The sequence below is a fragment of the Pseudorca crassidens genome, chromosome 1 (genome assembly GCF_039906515.1).
Source record: "Pseudorca crassidens isolate mPseCra1 chromosome 1, mPseCra1.hap1, whole genome shotgun sequence".
Taxonomy (NCBI): domain Eukaryota; kingdom Metazoa; phylum Chordata; class Mammalia; order Artiodactyla; family Delphinidae; genus Pseudorca; species Pseudorca crassidens.
Window position 1 is genome coordinate 79,631,278 of NC_090296.1, and position 13,551 is coordinate 79,644,828.

At 37.4% G+C, this 13,551-nt stretch overlaps 1 protein-coding gene across 1 annotated transcript in view; it reads right to left on the reverse strand.

The window, feature by feature from the left end:
• The window catches only part of DPH6 (diphthamine biosynthesis 6), a 179,031-nt gene that overhangs the window by 99,325 nt on the left and 66,155 nt on the right, over positions 1-13,551 (reverse strand). The gene's annotated exons all lie outside the window — the stretch shown is intronic.

Genomic DNA, 13,551 nt, shown 5'->3' on the forward strand with positions numbered 1-13,551 from the left:
GGTCACAGACACCCCAAAACACACCACCAGATGTGGTCCTGTCAACCAGAAAGACAAGATCCAGCCTCATCCACCAGAAAACAGGCACCAGTCCCCTCCACCAGGAAGCCTACACAACACTCTGAACCAACCTTACCCACTGGGGACACACACCAAAAACAACGGGAACTACGAACCTGCATCCTGCGAAAAAGAGACCCCATCCACAGTAAGTTACACAAAATGAGAAGACAGAGAAACACACACCAGATGAAGAAGCAAGCTAAAAACCCACCAGACCAAACAAATGAAGAGGAAATAGGCAGTCTACCTGAAAAAGAATTCAGAGTAATGAGTGTAAACATGATCCAAAATCATGGAAATAGAATGAGGAAAATACAAGAAATGCTTAACAAGGACCTATAAGAACTAAAGAGCAAACAAACAATGATGAACAACACAATCAATGAAATTAAAATTTCTTTAGAAGGAATCAATAGCAGGATAACTGAGGCAGAAGAACGGATAAGTGACCTGGAAGATAAAACAGTGGAAGTAACTACTGCAGAGCAGAATAAAGAAAAAAGAATGAAAAGATTTGAGGACACTCTCAGAGACCTCTGGGACAACATTAAATGCACCAACATTCGAAATATAGGGGTCCCAGAAGAAGAAGAAAAAAAGGAAGGGACTGAAATGAAGGCAACAACAACTAACATCAATAAGTCTAAAAGCTGTTTGAGAAGATAAACAAAATTGATAAACCACGAGCCAGACTCATCAAGAAAAAAAGGGAGAAGACTCAAGTTAAGAGAATTAGAAATGAAAAAGGAGACGTAACAACTGACACTGCAGATATACAAAGGATAATGAGAGATTACTACAAGCAATTATATGCAATAAAATGGACAACGTGGAAGAAATGGACAAATTCTTAGAAAAGCACAACCTCCCGAGACTGAACCAGGAAGAAACAGAAAATATAAGCAGACCAATCACAAGCACTGAAATTGAAACTATGATTAAAAATCTTCCAACAAACAAAAGACCAGGATGAGATGGATTTACAGGTGAAGTCTATCAAACATTTAGAGAAGAGCTAACAGCTTTCCTTCTCAAACTCTTCCAAAATGCAGCAGAGGGAGGAACACTCCCAAACTCATTCTACGAGGCGACCATCACCCTGATAACAAAACCAGACAAAGACGTCACAGAAAAAGAAAACTACAGACCAGTATTACTGATGAACATAGATGCAAAAATCCTCAACAAAATACTAGCAAACAGGATCCAACAGCACATTAAAAGGATCATACACCATGATCAAGTGGGATTTATCCCAAGAATTCTTCAATATACGCAAATCAATCAATGTGATAAACCATATTAAAAATTGAAGGAGAAAAACCATATGATCATCTCAATAGATGCAGCAAAAGCTTTTGACAAAATTCAACACCAATTTTTGATAAAAACTCTCCAGAAAGTAGGCATAGAGGGAAATGACCTCAACATTATAAAGGCCATATATGACAAACCCACAGCCAACATCATCCTCAATGGTGAAAAACTGAAACCATTTCCACTAAGACCAGGAAGAAGACAAGGTTGCCCACTCTCACCACTATTATTAAACATAATTTTGGAAGTTTTAGCCACAGGAATCAGAGAAGAAAAAGAAATAAAAGGAATCCAAATCAGAAAAGAAGAAGTAAAACTGTCACTGTTTGCAGATGACATGATACTATACATAGAGAATCCTAAAGATGCTACCAGAAAACTACTAGAGCTAATCAATGAATTTGGTAAAGTAGCACGATATAAAAATAATGCACAGAAATCTCTTGTATTGTTATACAATAATGATGAAAATTCTGAAAGAGAAATTAAGGAAACACTCCCATTTACCACTGCAACAAAAAGAATAAAATACCTAGGAATAACCCTACCTAAGGAGAAAAAAGACCTGTATGCAGAAAACTATAGGACATTGCTGAAAGAAATTAAAAATGATACAAACAGATGGAAAGATATACCATGCTCTTGGATTGGAAGAATCAACATTGTGAAAATGACTATATTACCGAAAGCAATCTACAGATTCAATGCAATCCCTATCAAACTACCAATGGCATTTTTCACACAACTAGAAAAACAATTTTCACAATTTGTATGGAAACACAAAAAACCTTGAAACACCAAAGCAATCTTGAGAAAGAAAAACGGAGCTGGAGGAATCAAGTTCCCTGACTTCAGACTATACTACAAAGCTACAGTAATTAAGACAGTATGGTACTGGCACAAAAACAGAAATACAGATCAATGGAACAGGATAGAAACCCCAGTGATAAACCCATGCACACACACACACATATGGTCACCTTATCTTTGATAAAGGAGGCAAGAATATACAATGGAGAAAAGACACCCTCTTCAATAAGTGGTGCTGGGAAAGCTGGACAGCTACATGTAAAAGAATGAAATATAACACTCCCTAACACCATACACAAAATAAACTCAAAATGGATTAAAGACTTAAATGTAAGGCCAGACACTATAAAACTCTTGGAGGAAAACATAGGCAGAACACTCCATGACATAAATCACAGCAAGACCTTTTTTGACCCACCTCCTAGAGAAACGGAAATAAAAAGAAAAATAAACAAATGGGACCTAATGAAACGTAGAAGCCTTGGCACAGCAAAGTAAACCATAAACAAGATGAAAAGACAACCCTCAGAATGGGAGAAAATATTTTCAAACAAAGCAACTGACAAAGGATTATCTCCAAAATATAGAGGCAGGTCCTGCAGCTCAATATCAGAAAAACAAACAACCCAATCCAAAAAATGGGCTGAAGATCTAAATAGACATTTCTCCAAAGAAGATATACAGATTGCCAACCAACACATGAAAGAATGCTCAATATCCCTAATCATTAGAGAAATGCAAATCAAAACTACAATGAGGTATCACCTCACACCAGTCAGAATGGCCATCATCAAAAAATCTACAAACAATAAATGCTGGAAAGGGTGTGGAGAAAAGGGAACACTTTTGCACTGTTGGTGGGAATGTAAATTGATACAGCCACTATGAAGAATAGTATGGAGGTTCCTTAAAAAACTAAAAATAAAACTACCATACGACCCAGCAATCCCACTACTGGGTTCAAAAAGAGTCATGTACCAAAATGTTCATTGCCGCTCTATTTACAATAGCCAGGACATGGAAGCAACCTAAGTGTCCATCGACAGATGAATGGATAAAGAAGATGTGGCACATATATACAATGCAATATTACTCAGCCATAAAAAGAAACGAAATTGAGTTATTTGTAGTGAGGTGGTGGACCTAGAGACTGTCCTACAGAGTGAAGAAAGAAAGAAAAAAACAAATACCATATGCTAACACATATACACGGAATCTAAAAAATAACAAAAAAAAACATGGTTCTGAAGAACCTAGTAGCAGGACAGGAATAAGACACAGACATAGAGAATGGACTTGAGGAGATGGGGAGGGGAAGGGTAAGCTGGGACTAAGTGAGGGAGTGGCATGGACATATACACACTACCAAATGTAAAAGAGATAGCTAGTGGGAAGCAGCCACATAGCACAGGGAGATCAGCTCAGTGCTTTGTGTCCACCTAGAGGGGTGGGATAGGGAGGGTGAGAGGGAGATGTAAGAGGGGGGAGGTATATGGGTATATGTTTATGTATAGCTGATTCACTTTGTTATACAGCAGAAACTAGCACACCATTATAAAGCAATTATACTCCAATGAAGGTATTAAGAAAAAATTATTCTAATGATAAAATTTATTTGGATATGTGATTACTGTATAGACCTGATATAAATATAAATATGTAAGATATAAATATGATGACCTATTAAACTTTGAAGAAAACAAAATAAAAATTAATCTTGAATTAAAAAAGAAATTTATAGTAACAATCCAATTTTGCTCCTGGGATGAGTTCAAGTCAACCAGAAGACTTTATAACAATATTAGCTAAAAAAAAGCTAATATTAGGTAGATACTTATTTGCAGTGAAATATGTATGAATTTTGTGGTTTCTCCCTTTAAAAGCTGAAAAGCTGAAATATTTACACAGCATTTTCCTACAGACAATTCCTTCAGGAAATCCTCCATATAAGAATGACCACCATTAGAAGCCTGATGATGAGTTGTATTTAAAACTGAATTTGACATAAACAAGCTTCCCAAACTTTAATACACTAAAGTTATTCTGCAGTGATGAAGTGCCAGTGAACAACCACAACAATTAAGTCTAAAGGCTACGTAGTTTTCTATCCAATACCAACCACATATATATCAAACACATTTGTGGGATTTTACATAGGATGGCTGTAAAACTTATAGCAGTTTTACGTTTTTATCCTTAAATGAAATGTTTAACATTTAAAGCAAGCACTATAATATTTCACATATGGCATGCTGATATTTAACCTAAAAATTCCATTAAAATAATTTAACAAGAGAAATTAAACTACTTTAATATTTAAGGTTGGGTATTATCTTTAAGAAAATATTATTTTCAAGTAAGTTAAGAATTAAGAATTTGTCCTGTCTTTCTTATATGAACTCTATTACTGGGTAGCTGCTGAGTAACCAAATAATAGGTGAAGGGAAGTCTTTTTTTATAGAATATTCCAACTAATAAATGAAGCAAGAATGGTAGAATCATTAATATCAACATTTTGCAACCTCCTTTTAAATAATAAATCTAAGCAACAATCATCAACAGCTGATGATGTTATTAGCATCATAAAAAAAGAGAGAGAATTAAATGTTATGTTTCCTAATGGAAGAACATAAAACCATTTGTGAGTTATAATTTAAAAAAATTCAAACCTGAATTTAATGAAACTTCTAGATTAGTGCTTTTCAACTGAGCTTTCAGCAATGATGGAAATGTTCTTTCTGTACCATCCAATATGGTAACCACATGTGGCTACTGAGCATTTGAAATGTGGCTAGTGAGACTGAGGAAGTAATTTTTAAATTTTACTTAGATTCAATTAATTAAAAATTTGATGTACTTAATGACACGCAGCTCATAGCTACCATATTGGACAGCAAAGCTTTAGACTGAACTATGAATTTACAGGAAATCAGAGAACAAAGAAACATACTGCACTACACTGTGGGGATTTTGTCAGTCTGTGGGAACCCTAATGGAAAACTATCCTGGTTTTTTCAACAGAGAAGTTAAAAGAGAGAGAAAATATAGATTACAAGAGACTTAAAAGATATACCAACCAATTACAATGCATAAAACTGATTTGGATCCTGATTTAAACAAGACAAAACAATGTAAGGCATTTATGAAACAACTGAAAACTTGAACACTGACTGGATATATAATGAATTAAGAAATTACTATGCATTATTTTAATCTGTGATAATGGTATTACCATTATACTTAAAAGGAAAATCTTATCTCTTAGTGATAGATGCTGAAATATTTGCAAATGATACATGATATCTGTCTGGTGTTTGCTTCAAAATAATAATTGACAGAGGTAAGTAAGCAGGTATATAGATGAAAGAAGATGGGTTGTTGTTGAAGCTCTCTAACAGGTGCCATCATATTTATTACTTTATATTTGTCTTCTTTTTTTTTTTTTTTTTTTTTTTTTTTGCGGTACGCGGGCCTCTCACTGTTGTGGCCTCTCCCGCTGCGGGGTACAGGCTCCGGACGCGCAGGCTCAGTGGCCATGGCTCACGGGCCCAGCCGCTCTGCGGCACGTGGGATCTTCACGGACCAGGGCACGAACCCGTGTCCCCTGCATCGGCAGGCGGACTCCCAACCACTGCGCCACCAGGGAAGCCCTGTCTTTTTTTTTTTTGCTGTTATCTGAAATTTTTTTTTCGTTTCTTTTTTTTCCTTTGATAGGTCTTTATTGTGAAGCATAATTGCTTCACGATACTGTGTTAGTTTCTGTTGTACACCCAAGTGAATCAGCCATATGCCTACATATCTCCCCATATCCCCTCCCTCTTGAGCCTCCTCCCATCCGCCCTATCCCATCCCTCTAGGTCATTGCAAAGCACCAAACTGATCTCCCTGTGCTATGCTGCTGCTTCCCACTAGCTAACTAAACTGCATTCGGGACTGTATATATGTCAATGCTACTCTCACTTCACCAAGCTTCCCCCTCCCACCCCGTGTCCTCAAGTCCATTCTCTATGTTGACATCTTTACTCCTGCCCTGAAACTAGGTTCATCAGTATCACTTTTTTTTTTTTAAGATTACATAGATAGGCATTAGCATACGTTATTTGTTCTTCTCTTTCTGACTTACTTCACTCTGTATGAAGTAAGGTGGATGGACCTACTTCCCTAGGTCCATCCACCTCAGTACAAATAACTCAGTTTCATTTCTTTTCATGGCTGAGTAATATTCAATTGTATATATGTGCCACATCTTCTTTATCCATTCAACTGTTGATGGACATCTAGGTTGGTTCCATGTCCTGGCTATTGTAAATAGTGCTGCAATGAACATTGTGGTACATGTCTCTTTTTGAATTACGCTTTTCTCAGGGTATATGCCCATTAGTGGGATTGCTGGATCATATGGTAGTTGTATTTTTAGTTTTTTAAGGAACCTCCATACTGTTTTCCATAGTGGTTGTATCAATTTACATTCCCACCAACAGTGCAGGAGCATTTCCTTTTCACCACACCTTTTCCAGCATTTGCTGTTTCTAGATTTTTTGATAATGGCCATTCTGACCGGCATGAGGTGATACCTCACTGCAGTTTTGATTTGCATTTCTCTAATAATTAGTGATGTTGAGCATCTTTTCATGTGCCTCTTGGCCATCTGTATGTCTTCCTTGGTGAAATGTCTATTTAGGTCTTCCACCCATTTTTTTAATTGGATTGTTTGTTTCTTTGATATTGAGCTACATGAGCTGTCTGTGTATTTTGGAGATTAATCCTTTGTCGTTTCATTTGCAAATTTTTTCTCCCATTCTGAGGGTTGTCTTTTTGTCTTGTTTATGGTTTCCTTTGCTGTGCAAAAGCTTTTAAGTTTAATTAAGTCCCATTTTTTAATTTTTGTTTTTATTTCCGTTACTCTCAGAGGAGGGTCAAAAAAGATTTTGCTGTGGTTTATGCCAAAGAGTGTTTTTCCTATGTTTTCCTCTAAGAGTTTTATAGTATATGGTCTTACATTTAGGTCTTTAATCCATTTGGAGTTTATTTTTGTGTATGGTGTTAGGCAGTATTCTAATTTCATTCTTTTACATGTAGCTGTCCAGTTTTCCCAGGGCCACGTATTAAAGAGGCTGTCTTTTCTCCATTGCATGTTCTTGTCTCCTTTGTCGTAAAATTAGATGACCATATGTGCGTGGGTTTATCTCTGAGCCTTCTATCCTGTACCACTGATCTACATTTCTGTTTTTTGTGCCAGTACCATACTGTCTTGATTACTGTACTTTGTGGTATAGTTTGAAGTCAGGGAGCCTGATTCCTGCAACTGTTTATCTTTCTCAAGATTGCTTTGGCTATTTGGGATCTTTTGTGTTTCTATACGAATTATAAAATTTTTTGTTCTAATTCTGTGAAGAATGTCATTGGTAGTTTCATAGGGATTGCACTGACTCTGTAGATTGCTTTGGGTAGTATAGTCATTTTCACAATATTGATTCTTCCAACCCAAGAACATGGTATACTTCTCAATCTGTTTATGTCATCTTTGATTTCTTTCATCAGTTTTAGTTTTCTGAGTACAAGTCTTGCCCCTCTTAGGCAGGTTTATTCCTAAGTGTTTTATTCTTCTTGTTGCGATGGTAAATGGGAGTGTTTCCTTAATTTCTCTTTCTGATTTTTTGTTGTTGGGGTATAAGAATGCCAGAGATTTCTGTGCATTAATTTTGTATCCTGCAACCTTACCAAATTCATTGATTAGTTCTCTGGTGGCATCTTTAGGATTTTCTATGTATAGTATCAAGTCATCTGCAAACAGTGACAGTTTTACTTCTTCTTTTCCAATCTGTATTCCTTTTATTTCTTCTTCTTCTCTGACTGCTGTGGCTAGAACTTCCAAAACTATGCTGAATAAGAGTGGTGAGAGTGGACATCCTTGTCTTGTTCCTGATCTTAGTGTAAATGTTCTCAGTTTTTCACCATTGGGTAAGAAGCTTGCTGTGGGTTTGTCATATATGGTCTTTATTATGTTGCGGTAGGTTCCCCTCTATGCCCATTTTCTGGAGAGTTTTTATCATAAATGGGTGTTGAATTTTGTCAAAAACTTTTTCTGCATCTATTGAGATGATCATATGGTTTTTAGTCCTTAATTTGTTAATGTGGTGTATCACACTGTTTGATTTGTGTATATTGAAGAATCTTTGCATCCCTGGGATAAATCCCACTTGATCATGGTGTATGATCCTTTTAATGTGTTGTTGGACTCTGTTTGCTAGTATTTTGTTCAGGATTTTTGCATCTATGTTCATCAGTGACATTGGTCTATAATTTTCTTTTTTTGTGATATCTTTGTCTGGTTTTGGTATCAGGGTGATGGTGGCTTCGTAGAATGAATTTGGGAGTGTTTCTCCCTCTGCAATTTTTTGGAAGAGTTTAAGAAGCATTGGTGTTAGCCCTTCTCTAAATGTTTGACAGAATTCGCCTGTGAAGCCATCTGGTCCTGGACTTTTGTTTGTTGGAAGATTTTTAAATACAGTTTCAATTTCATTACTTGTGATTGGTCTGCTTATATTTTCTAATTCTTCCTGGTTCAGTCATGGAAAACTGTACCTTTCCAAGAATTTGTCCATCTCTTCGTGGTTGTCTATTTTATTGGCATATAGTTGTTTGTAGTAGTCTCTTACAATCCTTTGTATTTCTGCCATGTCAGCTGTGCCTTCCCCTTTTTCATTTCTAATTTTATTGATTTGCATCCTCTCCCTTTTTTCCTTGATGAGTCTAGCTAAGGTTTCTCAATTTTGTTTATCTTCTCAAAGAACTAGATCTTAGTTTTACTGATCTTTGCTATTGTTTTCTTTGTTTCTATTTCATTTATCTCTGCTCTGATTTTTATGATTTCTTTCCTTCTACTGACTTTGGGGTTTTTTGTTCTTCTTTCTCTAGTCGTTTTAAGCATACAGTTAGATTGTTTGAGATGTTTCTTGTTTCTTGAGGTAGGATTGTACTGCTATAAACTTCCCTCTTAGAACTGCTTTTGCTGCATCTCATAGGTTTTGGGTCATCGTATTTTCATTGTCATTTGTTTCTATGTATTATTTAATTTCTTCTTTGATTTCTTCAGTGATCTCTTGGTTATTTAGTAGTGCACTGTTTAGCCTCCATATATTTGTGTGTTTTACAGTTTTTTTCCTGTAATTGATTTCCAATCTCATAGCACTGTGGTCAGAAAAGATGCTTGATACAACTTTCATTTTCTTGAATTTTCTGAGGCTTGATTTGTTACCCACCATGTGATCTATCCTGGAGAACGTTCTGTGTGCACTTGAGAACTGTATTCTGCCACTTTTGGGTGGAATGTCCTATAAATATCAATTAAATCTACCTGGTCTGTTGTGTCATTTAAAGCTTGTGTTTCCTTTTTATTTTCTCTTTGTATGATCTGTCCATTGGTGTAAGTGGGGTGTTAAAGTCTCCATCTATTATTGTGTCACTGTCGATTTCTCCTTTCATGGTTGTTAGCATTTGCCTTATGTATTGAGGGGCTCCTATGCTGGGTGCATAAACATTTATAATTGTTGTATCTTCTTCTTGGATTGATCCTTTGATCATTATGTAGTGTCCCTCCTCATCTCTTGTAACTGTCTTTATTTTAAAGTCTATTTTATCTGATATGAGTATTGCTACTGCAGCTTTCTTCTGATTTCCATTTGCACGGAATATCTTTTCCCATTCCTTCACTTTCAGTTTGTATGTGTCCCTAGGTCTGAAGTGGGTCTCTTGTAGACAGCATATATATGGGTCTTGTTTTTGTACCCATTCAGCCAGTCTGTGTCTTTTGGTTGGGGCATTTAATCCATTTACGTTCAAGGTTATTATGGATATGTATGTTCCTATTACCATTTTCTTAATTGTTTTGGGTTTGTTTTTGTGGGTCTTTTTCTTCTCTCGTGTTTTCCGCCGAGAGAACTTTCTTTAGCATTTGTTGTAAAGCTGGTTTGTTGGTGCTGAATTCTCTTAGCTTTTGCTTGTCTGAATACTTTTGATTTCTCTGTCGAATCTGAATGAGATCCTTGCAGGGTAGAGTAATCTTGATTGTAGGTTTTTCTCTTTCATCACTTTAAGTATATCCTGCCACTCCCTTCTGGCCTGCAGAGTTTCTGCTGAAAAATCAGCTGACAACCTTATGGGGATTCCTTTGTATGTTTTTGTTTGTTTTTCCCTTGCTGCTTTTAATCTTTTTTCTTTGAATTTAATTTTTGTTAGTTTGATTAATATGTGTCTTGGTGGGTTTTTCCTAGGTTTTATCCTGTATGGGGCTCCCTGTGCTTCCTGGATTTAGCTAACTATTTCCTTTCCCATGTTAGGGAAGTTTTGAACTATAATCTCTTCAAATATTTTTGCAGACCCTTTCTTTTTCTCTTCTTCTTCTTCTGGGACCCCTGTAATTCAAATGCTGGTGTGTTTAGTGTTGTCACAGAGGTCTCTGAGATTGTCTTCAATTCTTTTCATTCATTTTTCTTTATTCTGCTCCTCGGAAGTTATTTCCACCATTTTGTCTTCCAGTTCACTTATTCATTCTTCTGCCTCAGTTGTTCTGTTATTGATTCCCCTAGTGTATTTTTCATTTCAGTTATTGTGTTGTTCATCTCTGTTTGCTTGGTCTTTATCTTTGTTAAACATTTCTTGCATTTTCTCAATCTATGCCTCCATTCTATTTCTGAGATTCTGCATCATCTTTATTAACATTACTCTGAATTCTTTTTCAGGAAGATTGCCTCTTTCCTCTTCATTTATTTGGTCTTGTAGGTTTTTACCTTGCTCCTTCATCTGTGACATATTGTTTTGCCGTCTCTTTTTTTTTTATGAGTGGGATTGTGTTCCTGTCTTACTGGTTGTTTGGCCTGAGGCTTCCAACACTGGAGTTTGTAGGCTGTTGGGTTGAGCTGGGTCTTGATGCTGAGATGAGGACTTCCATGAGACCTCACCTCAATGAATATTCCCTGGGGTCTGAGGTTCTCTGTTAGTCTAGTGGTTCCGACACACAGCTCCCACTGCAGGAACTTCAGCCCAACCCCGGCTCATGAGCCAAGATCCCACAAGCCACATGGGGTGGCAAAAAAAAAAGAGAACAATAACAAAGTAAAACATAAAATTAGACTAGGAAACTAACAGATATGTTAGAAAGAATATAAAAATAAAAATATTTATGAATCAACAACCAGAAGGTACAATAGTACCACAACAGTAAAAAAGAGGAGGGAAAAGAGAAAAAAAAGGGGGGCGGGGTAGGCCTTGGCTGTGGAGGGCGGGGCCTAAGCAAGGTTGAGGTTTGGGCAGTGGGTGTGGCCTATGCTTAGGACCCACAGGGCTGGAAAAGGCCCTGGGGGCTGTCGGCAGAAGGGTTTAGGCTCAACAGAACAGAAAGGGGCCCAGGCATGCCCTCCACCCCTGGTCTCAGAGGGTGGGGGACTGCACCTGGCAATGCAGCAGGCTTCCTGGGCTTGAGTGTGCAGAGCAAATGCCGTCCTCTCCTCTCCTGCTCCTCTGGTCCCGCAGGGCCCCTCCCACCTGCCTCTCCTGATTTCCCCTTGGTCTCCTTCCTATACCTCCAAGGACCTACATGGACATATATGGCCTGGAAGGGGCTTTTCAGGGCAGGGGATCTGCCTGGGAGCTCAGCCTGCTCCCTGGGGCCCAAGGGGGTGGGGCAATCACCCTCTTCTCCTCTCCTGCTCCTCCTAGAGGGTCCCTCCCACCTGTCTCTCCTGATCTTCCTCGCCTCAGTGGCACCAATCCTGTCTGGCCTCCAGTTCTCCTCCCCCTTCAGTCCTCCCACATCCTACCGGTTCACTTGGGGGTTCCTTCCATCTCCTTGGGAGTCAGCCAGCAGGCACCCTAGTTGTGGGGAGATGCTAACTCAGTGTCTTCCCCCATCACCATCTTGATTCCGTCCCCCCTTTACCTTCTTTTTAAATGTTTAAATTTTTTTGAAAAAAAAAATAACAAAAAGGTTAAAGAAAATAAGACCTGGTGGATTTACTCTCAGCAAGTCCTATCCCCACAAAAGCAATGATAAACCTGGAGAAACTGTCAGAAACAACTATCTCCGGGATCTGGAAATTGATCAAAGGTATGTACCAAATTAAGAAGTGGTTACACTGAATACGTGAAAAACTACTGAACTTTGGGAGTCTGTGGCATTCTTGCCTGGAGCTGCTCCCATATCAAGGCTGGGGAAGCTGAAAAAATCACCAGTTTTATTGATAGAGGAGGCTGACTAGATTTGGAATGAGCCATGGAAAAATCTCCACATCCAGTGGCATCGTCAGTACCAACTGTGATTTCCCCAGCAAATGAAGTGAGAAGACCAGGGACTCAGGCTGAGGCTGCAATCCCGGTTGGGTGAAGCAATGGACTGTCAGACTAGCCAGACATATAACAGGAGACCCAGAAAATGAAACAGCATAGAACCAATTGATAAATTCTACACATATATATGCAGGAGACACAAGAGAGGGCCCAAGCTAGCTACACATTCCTGACAATGGTAAGCCTATGCACATAGGACACAAAAGGGAATAGTACCTGATTATTAAACATGTTATATTTACTATAAAATCAAATAATCAAGATAATGGTACTGGAGTAAGAATAGGCAAATAGGTCATTTAAACTTAGAATTAAGAGTCTAGAAATAAACCTTCACATTTATTGAATTTTGACAAAGTTTTCAAGGCAATTAAATGGAGGAAAGAATAGTTTTCAACAAATGGTACTGAAATAATTATCTATGTGCAAATGATTAATTCAAATCCTTTCCTCACACCACATACCAAAAAATAACTAAAAATATATTACACCACAGACTTAAAGTAAGAGCCGAAATTATAAAACACTTAAGAGAAAATAAAAAAGAATACCCAAATGGCCTTAGCTTAAAAGCACCACCAAAAGCACAGTTCATAAAAGAAAAAATTGACAAATTGGACTTCTTAAAACTTAAAAAATTCACATTTCAAAAAATACCGTTAAGAAGATTAAAAGATAAGCCATGGACTAAGAGAAAGTATTTGCAAATAATATATCTGCTAAAAGACTGGTATACAGAATATATGAAGAATTCTTGCAACTGAATAATAAGAATTCAAACAACATAACTGAAAAGTGAGTATTACCAAAGAGAACATGAATGGCTAATAAGTACATAAAAGATGCTTAGCATCTTTAGTCATTAGCAAAATGCAAATTAAAACAATGCAATTCCAATACACACTCACTAGGATATCTAAAATCAAAATGTCTACAAGTGAGGTGAGAATGTAGAGAAAGGGAAACCCTCACTCGCTGCAGATGGGGATTTTAAATTGTGTAGTCATATTGAAAACA